Source organism: Moschus berezovskii, chromosome 9, assembly GCF_049115385.1.
Source record: "Moschus berezovskii isolate FMDL1 chromosome 9, NW_MosBer_1.0, whole genome shotgun sequence".
Lineage (NCBI taxonomy): Eukaryota > Metazoa > Chordata > Mammalia > Artiodactyla > Moschidae > Moschus > Moschus berezovskii.
In genome coordinates, this window is record NC_142468.1 from 78799496 (window position 1) to 78814213 (window position 14718).

General features: G+C 41.0%; 1 protein-coding gene across 2 annotated transcripts in view; it reads right to left on the reverse strand.

The window, feature by feature from the left end:
- Positions 1-433: 433 nt before the first annotated feature.
- LOC148776587 (olfactory receptor 11G2-like) overlaps positions 434-14718 on the reverse strand; it is a 49359-nt gene continuing 35074 nt past the window's right edge. The window contains exon 4 of one of the 2 annotated variants that reach the window (XR_016038245.1): positions 434-542. The gene's annotated coding sequence lies outside the window, so the exon portion shown is untranslated. Of the gene's footprint in view, positions 543-14100; positions 14621-14718 lie in introns of those variants that run through there. The other variant, XR_016038248.1, reaches the window with a different exon arrangement.

A 14718-nucleotide genomic window follows, 5' to 3' on the forward strand; every position in this document is an offset into this window, starting at 1 on the left:
ACAAGATACTGAAATATTTTCTGAATAATGTTGTTTTTAACCTGAAAATAAATAGAATAATTAGAAATGTTTGCAAATTAGTAAATAAAAATTTGGGCTCTACTTGCTAGTCTTTTTGGTTAATAGTTTTTATAGTCTCAGAAATTTCTTCAGCGCCTTTTTCATATCTTTGTTCCTAAGACTATATATTATTGGATTAAGAAGTGGTGTGACAACAGTCTGTCACGTTTACATGAGGCAAAAATATCCAGGTGATTCCCTTTAGGGCAATTCTCCTACTTTGAGAGTCTGAAAAGATGCTCTAGAAAATAAGGAAAGTGTGAAAAATGATTCTCTGTGTGTCATCACCATTTCATGCTCAACCTAACTATAAATTGTCAGTGGGTGAAAACAGATATTTTGAATAAAACATATCATTTGTTACTCACCTTTTATTACTTCACTCCTTTGTACAGAAGAGCTGTGGTGTTCACTTGACACAAGGGGAAGCTGGAGCTGTTCAGAGAGGCAGGACAGTTCCCCTGAATCAGCTGCAGAAAGTTCTGAGACAGAGGGAATGGAAATATGAATACGGTGGTGTCAAAGTTGTGTTATGTAAGCAGGATGTCTGGACTGAGTTTATTAACAAAGCCAAGCAAGATAAACTACTCCCTCACCTCCATGCTGTCTTGGAAAGGTTGGGTTAAACCCAATCTAGATTAGTCAGATTTTCAGATGTAATATATAAGATGAAGGGAAGATATTTCTCTGAAAATTTGCTTTTCCCCCAGGGCTAGTCCACAGAGGCACAACGGGGTAGAAGCATCATGCCCTGCTCTCACAATAGCACATCCATCTGCTTCATTTGGTTTGGTCAGGAGATGTCACAGCTGTCTCATTTCTGCAATGCTTTTGAAAACAAGAATAGCTCTCATTTCTGAGAAGTGGCAGGCAGTTAAAGCATAACAGAAGAGCAAAGGATTTGGAGTAAGTAGTTGAGGGTATGATATACAACATATAAACTATTTCTAGTTCTTCCAACTGTAAAATGGGTCCAGTAGTACTTTCAGCAAAGTACTTTCACCAAAGTACTGAGGATTCTGAATGATAAAACATGTGGAACCTTGTCTAGGGCCTGACACACTGTAATCCATAGGAATTTTTAGCTGTATAATATACAGCTGAAGCAAAGTAAAATGAAGCTTTACTTAAAGGATAGTAGTTTTCTCACTCTTTTATACTTATTTCTCCTCTAAGCATTATATCATTTGCTTTCTTGAACAAGAGGACTATCCAGACCTGAAGTTTCTCTGAGTGTCTGGTCTTCCTGGAGAGGAGAGTTGGTCTTCTCTACAGAAACCATCAAGGGGTGAAGGAGTAGAAACTGGGTGAATATCTTTCTACACTTGCTGAAGGATGCGAAAATTATAAGCAGAGACTCCAGAGAGTGAGAATCCATGAGGATCTATTTACCACTTCCAGAAGGATCTCTGTGTTAGGAGACTGTTCTTACTAGTTATTCCCTTCCTCTGGGACCTGTCTTCTCAGGAGACTGTGGTCCTTCTAACTTTGTCTCCCAGTAGAGTAGAAAACATTACTTTTTCCAGCCCCAAACTTCTCAGTGATGGCATGAGATTTCATCAATCTTTTGCCAATATGAGCCAACTCAGGGTGCTGTTCAATGGAAAGTCTATTAAAAAAAACAGTGTGGTGGCTGTTATATAGAAGATGTTCCTGGGTCTCTAGTTCAGTTTAGTTGCTCACTCATGTTCGACTCTCCGTGACCCCATGAATCACAGCACGCCAGGCCTCTCTGTCCATCACCAACTCCCGGAGTTCACTCAAACTCATGTTCACAGAGTCAGTGATGCCATCCAGCCATCTCATTCTCGGTCATCCCCTTCTCCACCCGCCCCCAAGGCTAGTCCACAGAGCATCAGAGTCTTTTCCAGTGAGTCAACTCGATGCATGAGGTGGCCAAAGTATTGGAGTTTCAGCTTTAGCATCAGTCCTTCCAATGAACACCCAGGATTGATCTCCCTTAGAATGGACCGGTTGGCTCTCCTTGCAGTCCAAGGGACTCTCAAGAGTCTTCTCCAACACCACAGTTCAAAAGTATCAATTCTTCGGCAATCAGCTTTCTTCACAGTCCAACTCTCACATCTTGACCACGGGAAAAACCATAGCCTTGACTAGACGGACCTTTGTTGGCAAAGTAATGTCTCTGCTTTTTAATATACTATCAAAGTTGGTCATAACTTTCCTTCCAAGGAGTAAGCGTCTTTTAATTTCATGGCTGCAATCAGCATTGGCAGTGATTTTGGAGCCCCCCAAAATAAAGTTGACACTGTTTCCACTGTTTCCCCATCTATTTCCCATGAAGTGATGGGACCAGATGCCATGATCTTTGTTTTCTGAATGTTGAGCTTCAAGCCAAACGTTTCACTCTCCTCTTTCACTTTCATCAAGAGGCTTTTTAGTTCCTCTTCACTTTCTGCCATAAGGGTGGTGTCATCTGCATATCTGAGGTTATTGATATTTTTCTCAGCAATCTTGATTCCAGCTTATGCTTCTTCCAGCCCAGCGTTCCTCATGATGTACTCTGCATATAAGTTAAATAAGCAAGGTGACAATATACAACCTTGACGTACTCCTTTTCCTATTTGGAACCAGTCTGTTGTTCCATGTCCAGTTCTGACTGTTGCTTCCTGACCTGCATACAGGTTTCTCAAGAGGCAGGTCAGGTGGTCTGCTATTCCCATCTCTTTCAGAATGTTCCACAGTTTATCGTGATCCACACAGTCAAAGGCTTTGGCATAGTCAATGAAGCAGAAATAGATGTTTTTCTGGAACTCTCTTGCTTTCTCCATGATCTAGCGGATGTTGGCAATTTGATCTCTGGTTCCTCTGCCTTTCCTAAAACCTGCTTGAACATCTGGGAGTTCACGGTTCACATTTTGCTGAAGCCTGCCTGGAGAATTTTGAGCATGACTTTACTAGCGTGTGAGATGAGTGTAATTGTGCGGTAGTTTGAGCATTCTTTGGGACTGGAATGAAGACTGACTTTTTCCAGTCCTGTGGCCACTGCTGAGTTTTCCAAATTTGCTGGCATACTGAGTGCAGCACTTTCACAGCATCATCTTTCAAGATTTGAAGTAGCTCAAGTGGAATTCCATCACCTCCACTAGCTTTGTTCGTAGTGATGCTTTCTAAGGCCCACTTGACTTCACATTCCAAGATGTCTGGCTCTAGGTCAGTGATCACGGTATCATGACTATCTTGGTCGTGAAGATCTTTTTTGTACAGTTCTTCTGTGTATTCTTGCCACCTCTTATATCTTCTGCTTCTGTTAGGTCCATACCATTTCTGTCCTTTATCGAGCCCATCTTTGCATGAAATGTTCCCTTGAAATCTCTCATTTTCTTGAAGACATCTCTTGTTTTTCCTATTCTGTTGTTTTCCTCTATTTCTTTGCATTGATCACTGAGGAAGGCTTTCTTATCTCTCCTTGCTATTCTTTGGAACTCTGCATTCACATGCTTATATCTTTCCTTTTCTCCTTTGCTTTTCGCTTCTCTTCTTTTCACAGCTATTTGTAAGGCCTCCTCAGACAGCCATTTTGCCTTTTTGCATTTCTTTTCCATGGGGATGGTCTTGGTCCCTGTCTCCTGTACAATGTCATGAACCTCCGTCCAGAGTTCATCAGACACTCTTATCAGATCTAGTTCCTTAAATCTATTTCTTACTTTCACTGTATAATCATAAGGGATTTGATTGAGGTCATATCTGAATGGTCTAGTGGTTTTCCCTACTTTCTTCAATTTAAGTCTGAATTTGGCAATAAGGAGTTCATGATCTGAGCCACAGTCAGCTCCTGGTCTTGTTTTTGCTAACTGTATACAGCTTCTCCATCTTTGGCTGCAAAGAATATAATCAATCTGATTTCGGTGTTGACCATCTGGTGATGTCCATGTGTAGAGTCTTCTCTTGTGTTGTTGGAAGAGGGTGTTTGCTATGACCAGTGCGTTCTCTTGACAAAACTCTATTAGCCTTTGCCCTGCTTCACTCTGTGCTCCAAGTCCAAATTTGCCTGTTACTCCAGGTGTTTCCTGACTTTCTACTTTTGCATTCCAGTCCCCTATAATGAAAAAGACATCTTTTTTGGGTGTTAGTTCTAAAAGGTCTTGTAGGTCTTCATAGAACCGTTCAACTTCGGCTTCTTCAGTGTTACTGGTTGGGGCACAGGCCTGGATTACTGTAATATTGAATGGTTTGCCTTGGAAATGAACAGAAATCATTCTGTCGTTTTTAAGATTGCATCCAAGTACTGCATTTCGGACTCTTTTGTTGACCATGATGTCTACTCCATTTCTTCTAAGGGATTCCTGCCCACAATAGTAGATATAATGGTCATCTGAGTTAAATTCACCCATTCCAGTCCATTTTAATTCACTGATTCCTAGAATGTCTATGTTCACTCTTGCCATCTCCTGTTTGACCATTTCCAATTTGCCTTGATTCATGGACCTAACATCCCAGATTCCTATGCATTATTGCTCTTTACAGCTTCTTTCACCGGTCACATCCACAACTGGGTATTGGTTTTGCTTTTGCTCCATCCCTTTATTCCTTCCAGAGTTATTTCTCCACTGATCTCCAGTAGCATACTGGGCACCTACCGACCTGAGGAATTCCTCATTCAGTACCCTATCATTTTGCCCTTTGATACTGTTCATGGGGTTCTCAAGGCAAGCATACTGAAGTGGTTTGCCATTCCCTTCTCCAGTGGACCACATTCCGCTCTGATCCCTGTGATCAGATTGACTAGTTTCCTATGGTTATGATTTCAGCGTGTCTGCCCTCTGATGGGGAGAAGGCAATGGCAAGCCACTCCACTACTCTTGCCTGGAAAATCCCATGGACGAAGGAGCCTAGTAGGCTGCAGTCCATGGGGTCGCTACGAGTCAGACATGGCTGAGCGACTTCACTTTCACACTTTGGAGAAGGAAATGGCAACCCACTCGTGTTAATGCCTGGAGAATCCCAGGGACAGGGGAGCCTGGTGGGCTGCCGTCTATGCGGTCACACAGCGTCAGACACAACTAAAGTGACTTAGCAGCAGCAGCCCTCTGATGCCCCCTCGCAATACCTACCGTCTTATTTGGGTTTCTCTTACCTTGAGCGTGGGATATCTCTTCACAGCTGCTCCAAGAAAGCACAGCGGCTGCACCTTCCCTTGGATGAGGGGTATCTCCTCAACGCCGCCCCTCCTGACCTTGAACGTGGAGTAGCTCCTCTGGCCCTCCTGCACCAGCTCAGCCACCGCCTATTGAATGGGGGGCAGCTCTCTGGCGTTTGCGCTGCGGGAGCCCTGCGTCTCCCGCGTCTGCGCCGCCGGGGCGGGGCCGGCGTCTCTGGCGTCTGCGCCGCGGGGGCGGGGCCGGCGGGGCCGGCGTCTCTGGCGTCTGCGGCGCCGGGGCGGGGCCAGCGTCTCCCGCGTCTGCGACGCTGGGGCGGGGCCGGCGTCTCTCGCGTCTGCGCCGCGGGGGCGGGGCCAGCGTCTCTTGCGTCTGCGCCGCAAAGAGGCGCGGCCGTTAGGAGCTACCCGACGCCTGAGGCCAGGGCCGGTGGCCAAGAGAAGCTGTCCCACGTCCAATAGGCGGTGGGCCTCTAGTGAGTGCTGTCAATTATGGGTTTTGGGAACAAAGTCTTCTCTGATTCTCCTGAAGAAAGAGATGGCTTGAAGGTATGATGTGACTTCAGTCATAGAGGGCTGCGCAGTTACTCCAAGAACCAATCGCCTCCAGGACCTCCCTGTTTGTATTATAGATCTACCCTTTCTCATTTGTGGTTGAGCCCTGTGAGTCTCAAACTGGTGTCTCAAGCAAGTGTCTTGATGGTTAACTTAGGTCCAAGAGAAGCCAGAGCAGAACATTCCTTAGCTCTACTCAGGGTTGCTTCAGGGAGTTGGATCTAAGATTTTCTGATCTTGACAGAGGTACAGGTATTTTAGCACAACCCATTTCTTGTCCCTCTGTCCCATTTGTGAAGGAGTTTCATGTCAATGACTTATCAGGTCATTTAACTTGTGTGAACTGCTTTGATGTTTCCCTCTGTTTACAACATGAGATTTGAAATTGGCAAACAAGGACCGTTGCAATTCAGCTGTAACTATTGTTACCCTTGTTGTTAAAGTTAAAATATATATATATTTATAACTTTTTTATTATATTGAAGTATAACTGATTAAAAATGTTGTGATAGTTTCAGATGGGCAGCAAAGAAATCAAGCTATGCATATACCATATCCATTCTTCCCCAAAGTCCCTTCCCATCCAGGCTGCCACATGATATTGAGCAGAGTTTCCTGTGCTAAAGAGTAGGTCAATATTTTATATTTTTAATCATTTCCCCACTACTTCTTACAGAAGTCCTTGTGTCACAGCTGGATTAAATTGCTTAGACACACAGTGGAATATTGTATATTTCGGTGGGGTGAATAATTTTACCCTCTGAAATGCAGACAAAAACACTGTGAATTGATGACTACCAGTGGGAGAGTTCAGCCCTGTGGAGTGAGGATCCCAGGAGATTAACTTAATCATGCAGAAGGGAGATAACTTATGAAATGTTCTCTTTGCTTTCTTTCTTTCCTTTTCTTTTTTTGTAGCCTCTCCTGTCATTGTTTCCCCCAGCTCAAAATATTTTCTCACAGAATTCTTGAAGGTGGTATTAGTGCTTTGTAACAGCTCATCGGTTGCCGGTCCATATTCCCTTTGTATTTTCTCCTCCTTTCCACTTCAGTGCAACTGCAAGCTTCTACATTTGTTTTCCTGAGAGTTTTTTCATCACTGGGAAACCTGCTTTGGCTGCCCATTTTTCTTTCTTCCAGGCTGGAAGTTAATGACCTCCGCACTTCCTGAAACCCTCAACTATGGACAGATTGGAATTGGAGTTTCAATATCCCAGCTCCTTTAGCAAAATATTTGGATAAGTCTGGAATGTCTAATTGCCTACCTTGGGATCCTCCAGAGGGATTAGCTGCATTTGCTCCCAATGGGAGTTGCTTTGACTATTTACCCTTTGTTGGAAGACTTCTCTTCCTTATTTGGCTTTTCTCTATCAGTCTTCCCTTCATTACCTAAATGAACTCTGCATTTGAATCTTTGTCTCAGGATTTATTTTTGGGGAGACCAGTAAAGACATAGGGGCTGTTATATTTGGTCTAGCCACCATTTGTGACACTTTTAGATAATCAAGTTTGTATCCAGTTTCAAACAAATTAAAATTTTTTTTCCATTAAGCTTTTTAACAGCTTAAATATTTATATTGTCAGGTGGGTGCTATTTGTTATAATGGTTCCTTTAAGAGTACTATCATCAAACAGATTAATCATTATAAAAAAATGTTTAACTCAGTCACAAAAAGGAATGATGTACTGAAATATGCTACAACTTGGGCGACTTTGAGAACTTTAGGCTTAGTAAAAGAAGGCAGTCACAGAAAGTCACATGTTGTATGATTTCTTCATATGGGCCGTCCAGAAGAGGCAAAGCCATAGAGACAGGGAGCAGATTAGTGGCTGCCAGGTAATGTAGGGGGGTGAGAATGGGAAGTGACCTACTGTAACGGATATAAGGTGTTATTCTGGGGTTATGAACAAGCTTTGAAATTACAGAAGAGTGGTGACTGCACCATACTGTGAATGCACTAAATGCCACTAAATTGTATACTTTAAGATGGCTGATTATAAGTTAAATGAATTTTGCCTCAATTAAAAAAATTAGATCCTAAAATTAATCTAAAAAAAAAGAGTACTCTCATCAAAACACCACCTATCTGCAGTCAGGCCTTTTTACTGTGGAAGATGGAGCATGCACGTAGATTTTCCAGGTAAAGGAATAATGGATTCATGTGACAGGTCACTGATTTTTTTCTCTTAATTGGTTATTAGCAATAAGCTTTCTTATAAGAGAAGTTTCAGAAGATAGTATTCCACTGAAGACACAGCTTGATTAACACACCCTTGTGAGCATAATGCTGTTGCCTCTTCTCTTAGAGAGCCCAAGAGTTTGCTGTATGACTCAGTGGCGGATGTCTGAAGTATAGAACCATTTTCTTGTAGAGCATGTGCAGTAGAGATTACTTCATTCTGTAGCCAAGCCATTTGGTTTCTGAAGAGCTTTCAAGTCATGTTGTTATAGACCATTTTCCTAGAATGTCTGTACCCTGGTTAATTCAATACTATAAACAATTACCGAATGATACCACTATTTTTTTCATACTCCTGTCTGGTGTCAGGTTACCCATCATCATTTTCTGGTTTTAAATCCCATTATGGTTGGTTGGAGGAGCCTGGCGGGCTATACTCCATGGGGTTGCAAAGAGTTGGACACTACTGAGCACACACACACACACGGTTGGTTTGAGTAAATCTTTTTCTCGTTTTCTTCATTCTTTTTTCCCCTTTCCTCTTCCCTTTCCCTTTCTCTGTTTCCCTCCTTCCCCCTCTTGTTCTCTTCCTCCCTCCCTGTCCCTCTTTCTCTTTTTCCTCACTGCCTCACTTTCTCCCCTCTTTTCGTGCCTTCTTCCATGCTCTGCGGGCTTCCCTTGTGGCTCAACTGGTAAGGAATCTGCCTGCAATGTGGGAGACCTGGGTTCAATCCCTGGGTTGGGAAGATCCCCTGGAGAAGGGAAAGGCTACCCACTCTAGTATTCTGGCCTGGAAATTTTCATGAACTGTATGGTCCATGATGTGGCAAAGAGTTGGACACGACTGAGAGACTTTCACTTCCACTTTCCATGCTGTGTGCTTAGTTGCTCAGTATCCTAATCTTTGTGACCCCATGGACTGTAGCCCATCAGGCTCCTCTGTCCATGGGGATTCTCCAAGCCAGAATACTGGAGAGGGTTGCCATGCTCTCCCCCAGGGGATCTTCCCAATCCAGGGATCGAATCCAGGTCTCCCTCATTGCAGGCAGATTCTTTACTGTGTGAGCCACCAGGGAAGCCCAAGAATACTGAAGTGGGTAGCTTATACCTTCTGCAGGGGATCTTCCCAATCCAGGAATGGAACGGGGGTCTTCTGCATTGCAGGTGGATTATTTACCAGCTGAGCTACCAGGGAAGCCTTCCTTCTTCCAAACATACATACATAATATATATTTATATATATTTTCTTTTTGCATACATCTGTTGATGGACATTTAAGTTGTTTTCATATCTTAGCTATTGAGAACAGAGCTACAATGAACACGGTAGTGCAGATGTCTCTTCAAGGTATTGATTTCAATTTCTTTGGATAAGTAGTCAGAATAGGGATTCTTGGATCATATGGTACTTGTAGTTTTAATTATTTTAGGAAGCTTTGGATTGCCTGTTGATGGTCCTATCTTTTGTTTATCACTTTATCTCCATCCAATGATTCAAAGGAAGTTAATTTATAAATAAACTTAATAAGTAAATAAGTTTAATGAGTAAATGAGCTTAATAAGTAAAACACTCCCTTTTTAGATTTGTTGAATTTTGAGTTAAAGACTGCCCATAAACCCCTCTGGTGTAACTTCTCCTTCATTCCCTCCCTAAGCAAAAATATAGAGTAATCTTTATAAAAATAAATGCTGATTGTTTAGGATTTAACAGTAATTAGAATAGCTTGTGGATTTTAGAAATGTTAGATTTAATTTTACCTTTTACATAGAGGGGGCTGAGGCTCAGAGAATTTTAATCACTTTTTGACAATGCACAGCTAGTAAAAGACAAAACTAGAATTCACATCTAGATCATGGGTGTTTGGGTCCATTGCTCTTTGAGCCTGAGTCAATGAGTTGTTGGGGGCAATGACTGCATTCTTGTGTGTTGCCTGCACAGTTCACAACATATTTATCAATATTCAATCCAACACTCTGTCCTTCTCTGGCTTCTTTTCTCACTTCTGCTTCATTTCCTTACACACAACTGAGGGGTACTGGCTCTCTCTTTCTATGCTAATGACTCGTTCCTGAACATCTGCTGCACTATCCCAGCATGGGTGGCTCTGCGTATTCCAGTATTCTTGTGTTTGCTCATTCATGTCCTTATGTGCTTAGTTTTCATTTCTCCCTAATATTATTTATCACATTTTTTGTGACATGGACCCACCGATGTTCTGTCCTGTACTCTCAGTCCAGTCATAAATTACATATTTCATTCCTTGAGTTCTACTTCTAGGAGTTCAGTTAAAATGCAGACAATAATCACATCATGATATTGGTATATTCTGTAGTAAAATCAGTCTCAAACCCTGTAATCTCTAACCTACTCAACAATAATCTGGATCTTACAGATCTTTGTGGAATGAGAATTAATCAGAGCTCATGAATTGTCTTTGGATAGCCCTGTAGCTAAGGCCAGTTTTTTCTGTTGTATGGGAAAATAACCACTTTTGACAATCCAGATTGACTTATTTTTATTCTTTATAAATGTCTAGTTATTAGTACAAGGAAAAATATTCAGTATGTGTAATAAAATTTTGGTAAAGATACCATAAGCACAAAATGAAATGGTAGAGAAAAATATTTGCAATGCATTTGACAGGTAAAGTGTTAATATCTAAAATAAATAAAATACTTTTTTGAGCAAAGTGTGAAAAATTAAAAATGGATAAAGATGTTAACAAGCAAAAAGTAGAGAAAATCCACTGGCCAATGTCATAAGGAAAAAAATGCTCAACTATCACTAGTAAAAGAAGGGGACTGTCTCTTTTAACCCACCAAACTGGCAAAATTTAAAGTAATTTTTTTAGCTCCTAAGGGTGAATGGGTACTTATAGTGGAAACATGGTTGTGCATAGCCTTGAGTGAAAGCAATCTAACAGTATCTAAATATTAAGTGTACTGATCTTTGATCCAAAAATATCAATACATTCCTAGAAATTTATCCTACAAAATAAAGGTATAAGTAGTTTAGAATAAGGGCTTCCTTGGTGGCTCAGATGGTAAAGAACTTGCACGCAATGTGGCAGACCTGGGTTGGATCCCTGAATTGGGAAGATACCCTGGAGGAGGGCATGGCAACACACTCCAGTATTCTTGCAAGGAGAATCCCCATGGACAGAGGAGCCTGGCAAGCTACAGTCCATGGGGGTCACAAAGAGTCATGTGATTGTGTGTATAAGCATACAGTTACATGTGCATTAAGATTAATATGGAAGGATACACATTAGATTATTCATATTGATTATTTAACTAGTTGTGAGGTAATTGTGGACAGAAGTAGGGAAAGAATAAAGGTAACAAGAGAGGAAAAGATCATGTACATGTACACCCATGGCTGATCCATGTCAATGTATGGCAAAAACCTCTACAATATTGTAATTAGTCTCCAATAAAAATTAATTAATTAATTTTTAAAAATTAAGAAAAAATGAAGATGGTGTGCAGAGAGACAGCTTGTCTGTTGTGATCATATATGTAAAATTATATGTGTGTATGTTTACAATCATATGTATGTAAATCATATGCATTAATGTAAATTTTATACTCTGTCTATATTATACATATGCACATAAATACATCTAAAGAGATGAATAACTAAAATGTAATGATATGGAACCCTGGACAGTGGAATTGAGGTGACTGAAATACATTTATACTTTACTATTTAAAAAATGTTTAAAATGCCATAAGTGCTGGAGAGGATGTGGAGAAAAGGGAATGCTCTTGCACTGTTGGTGGGAATTTAAACTGATACAACCACTGTGGAAGACAGTATGGAGATTCCTCTAAAAACTAGAAATAAAACCACCATATGACCCAGCAACCCTACTCCTAGGCATATACCCTAAGGAAACCAAAATTGAAAAGACACATGTATCCCATATGTAGTAAACAGTGCTGCTCATTGCAGCACTATTTATGATAGCTAGAACATGGAAGCAACCTAGATGTCCACTGACAGTTGAATGGATGAAGTTGTGGTACATATACACAATGGAATATTACTCAGCCATAAAAAGGAACTCAAATGTGTCAGTTCTGATGAGGTGGATGAACTTAGAACCTATGATGCAGACTGAGTGAGCCAGAAAGAGAACTGAACACATATATACAGAATCTAAAAAAATGGTACCGAAGAGTTTGTTTACAGGGCAGCAGTGGAGAAACAGACATAGAGAATAGGCTTATGAACATGGGGAGAGGGGAGGAGAGGGTGAGATGCGTGGAAAGAGTAACATGGAAACTTACATTACCGTAAGTAAAATAAATAGCCAATGGGAATTTGCTGAATGACTCAGGAAACTCAAACAGGGGCTCTGTGTCAACCTAGAGGGGTGAGATGGGGCAGGAGATGGGAGGGAGTTTCAAAGGGGAGAGGATATATGTATACCTATGACTGATTCATGTTGAGGTTTGACAGAAAACAAGAAAATTCTGTAAAGAAATTATCCTTCAATTAAAAATGTTTAAAATAAACAAGTATTATGTAAATAAGAAAGAGAATTAGGATATTTATTATCAAACAATTACTATGTTACAAATGCATTTGAGATAAAATGCTGAATGTAAGCTGCTGTGCAAAGAGCTGAAGCAATTTTCAGCTTCCTTGCTTCCTACCCTCAGGGAAACCATATAATATACCATTATTATATCATGTTTTATATGATAAAATAATTATTTTGTCATATAATACAGTCAGATTTCTTTTGCTTGTAGTAGCAGTAAACTGTAAACCATGAGACAGGTTTTCTTTAAGAGATTCAGAGACCCTTTCTATGAATGTCTATCAGGGACACACCTGATCTTTACCTTTACCCTGTAGTCCATGAGCTATAGTTATCTGTGTGAAATACTTCATTCTCCTGCTATCTCACCACTTACCTTTCCATTGTTTGCATATACTGTTCCCCAGTTGACTCCTGTAACAACTAATCTCTCTTTTGGTCATAGCACATCTCACAGTTTTAATTTTTTCTCATCCTACACTGTCAACTCCTTGAGGGACTGAAATGTGACTTACTGACTTATCTGATTTATTTCCTAGATATATACTTGACATATTACAAGTATTCACTAAATGCTTTTAATGAATTAGTGAACAATAAGGAATGCAAATGTAATAGCCCTGAAACTAGACCAGTTAACACTTTACATGCATGCTAAGTCGTTTCAGTTGTGTCCGACTCTTTGCGACCCTGTGAACTGTACCCACCAGGGACAGGCTCCTTTGTCCATGGGATTCTCCAGGCAAGAATACTGGAGTGAGTTGCCATGCCCTCCTCCAGAGGATCTTCCACACCCAGGGATTGAACCCAGGTCTCCTACATTGGCAGGCGGGCTCTTTACCATTAGAGCCACCTGGTGGGACTAGGTGAACACTTTAACAAACACTTTAACAAACTTTACTTCCTCCCGCACATCTTCAGCTGGTTGCTCAGTTGTGTCTGACTCTGCGACCCCACGGACTGCAGCATGCCCAGATTTCCTGTCCATCAGCATCTCCCGGAGCTTGCTCAGCCTCATGTCCATTGAGTCAGTGATGCCACCCAACCATCTCATCCTCTGTCATCCCCTTCTCCCGCCTTCAATCTTTCCCAGCATCAGGGTCTTTTTAAATGAGTTAGTTCTTCGCATCAGGTGGCCAAAGTATTGGAGCTTCAGCTGCAGCATCAGTCCTTCCAATGAATATTCAGGAGTGATTTCCTTTTGAATTGAATGGTTGGATCTCCTTGCAGTCCAAGGGACTCTCAAGAGTCTTCTCCAACACCACAGTTCAAAAGAATCAATTCTTTTTCGCTCAGCCTTCCTTATGGTCCAATTCTCACTTCCATACATGACAACTAGGAAAACCATAGCCTTGACTAGATGGACCTTTGTTGGTGAAGTAATGTCTCTGCTTTCTAATATGCTGTTTAGGTTTGTCATAGCTTTTCTTACAAGGAGCAAGTGTCTTTTAATTTCATGGCTGCACCATCTGCAGTGATTTTGGAGTCCCCCAAAATAGTCTGTCAAAATTTCCATTGTTTCCCCATCTATTTCCCATGAAGTGATGGGACCAGATGCCATGATCTTCTTTCTTTGAATGTTGAGTTTTAAGTAATCTTTTTCACTACTGTCTTTCACTTTCATCAAGAGGCTCTTTAGTTCTTCTTCAGTTTCTGCCATAAGGGTGGTGTCATCTGCATATCTGAGGTTATTGATATTTCTCCCTGCAGTCTTGATTTCAGCTTGTGCTTCATCCAGCCTGGCATTTTGCATGATGTACTCTGCACATAAGTTATATAAGCAGGGTGACAATATACAGCCTTGACGTACTCCTTTCCCAATTTTGAAATTGGAAAACATCTTCAGAGAACAAAATAATTTCCCATATTTTCTCTCCAGAACCAAGAAGTCTGAATGAAATGATGTTTGTGGGTTTTTGGATCCCGGCTCCTTTGTTTGCCTTGGAAACAGCCTGTGCCTTGCCATAGATTCCCCAAGAAACCCAGGAATTGTGGGCGACTGTTTCTTAGGCTCCAGTTCTCATAAAACTTACCAGTAGAGCTATCATTATTATCTATAGAATTTTGTTTCAAAGATACCAAAGAGTGAAAATAAGTCTTTCTTCCTTCTTCAAGACATCCTCTTGCCAAATGCAACCATGGTTAGGTTTCTTATTTATCCTATGAAAGATATTCCTTTTTTTAAACCACAAGGACAAATTTATAATCTCATCAATAAATGACAACTTACATACTATGCATCATTTATTCACTTAATA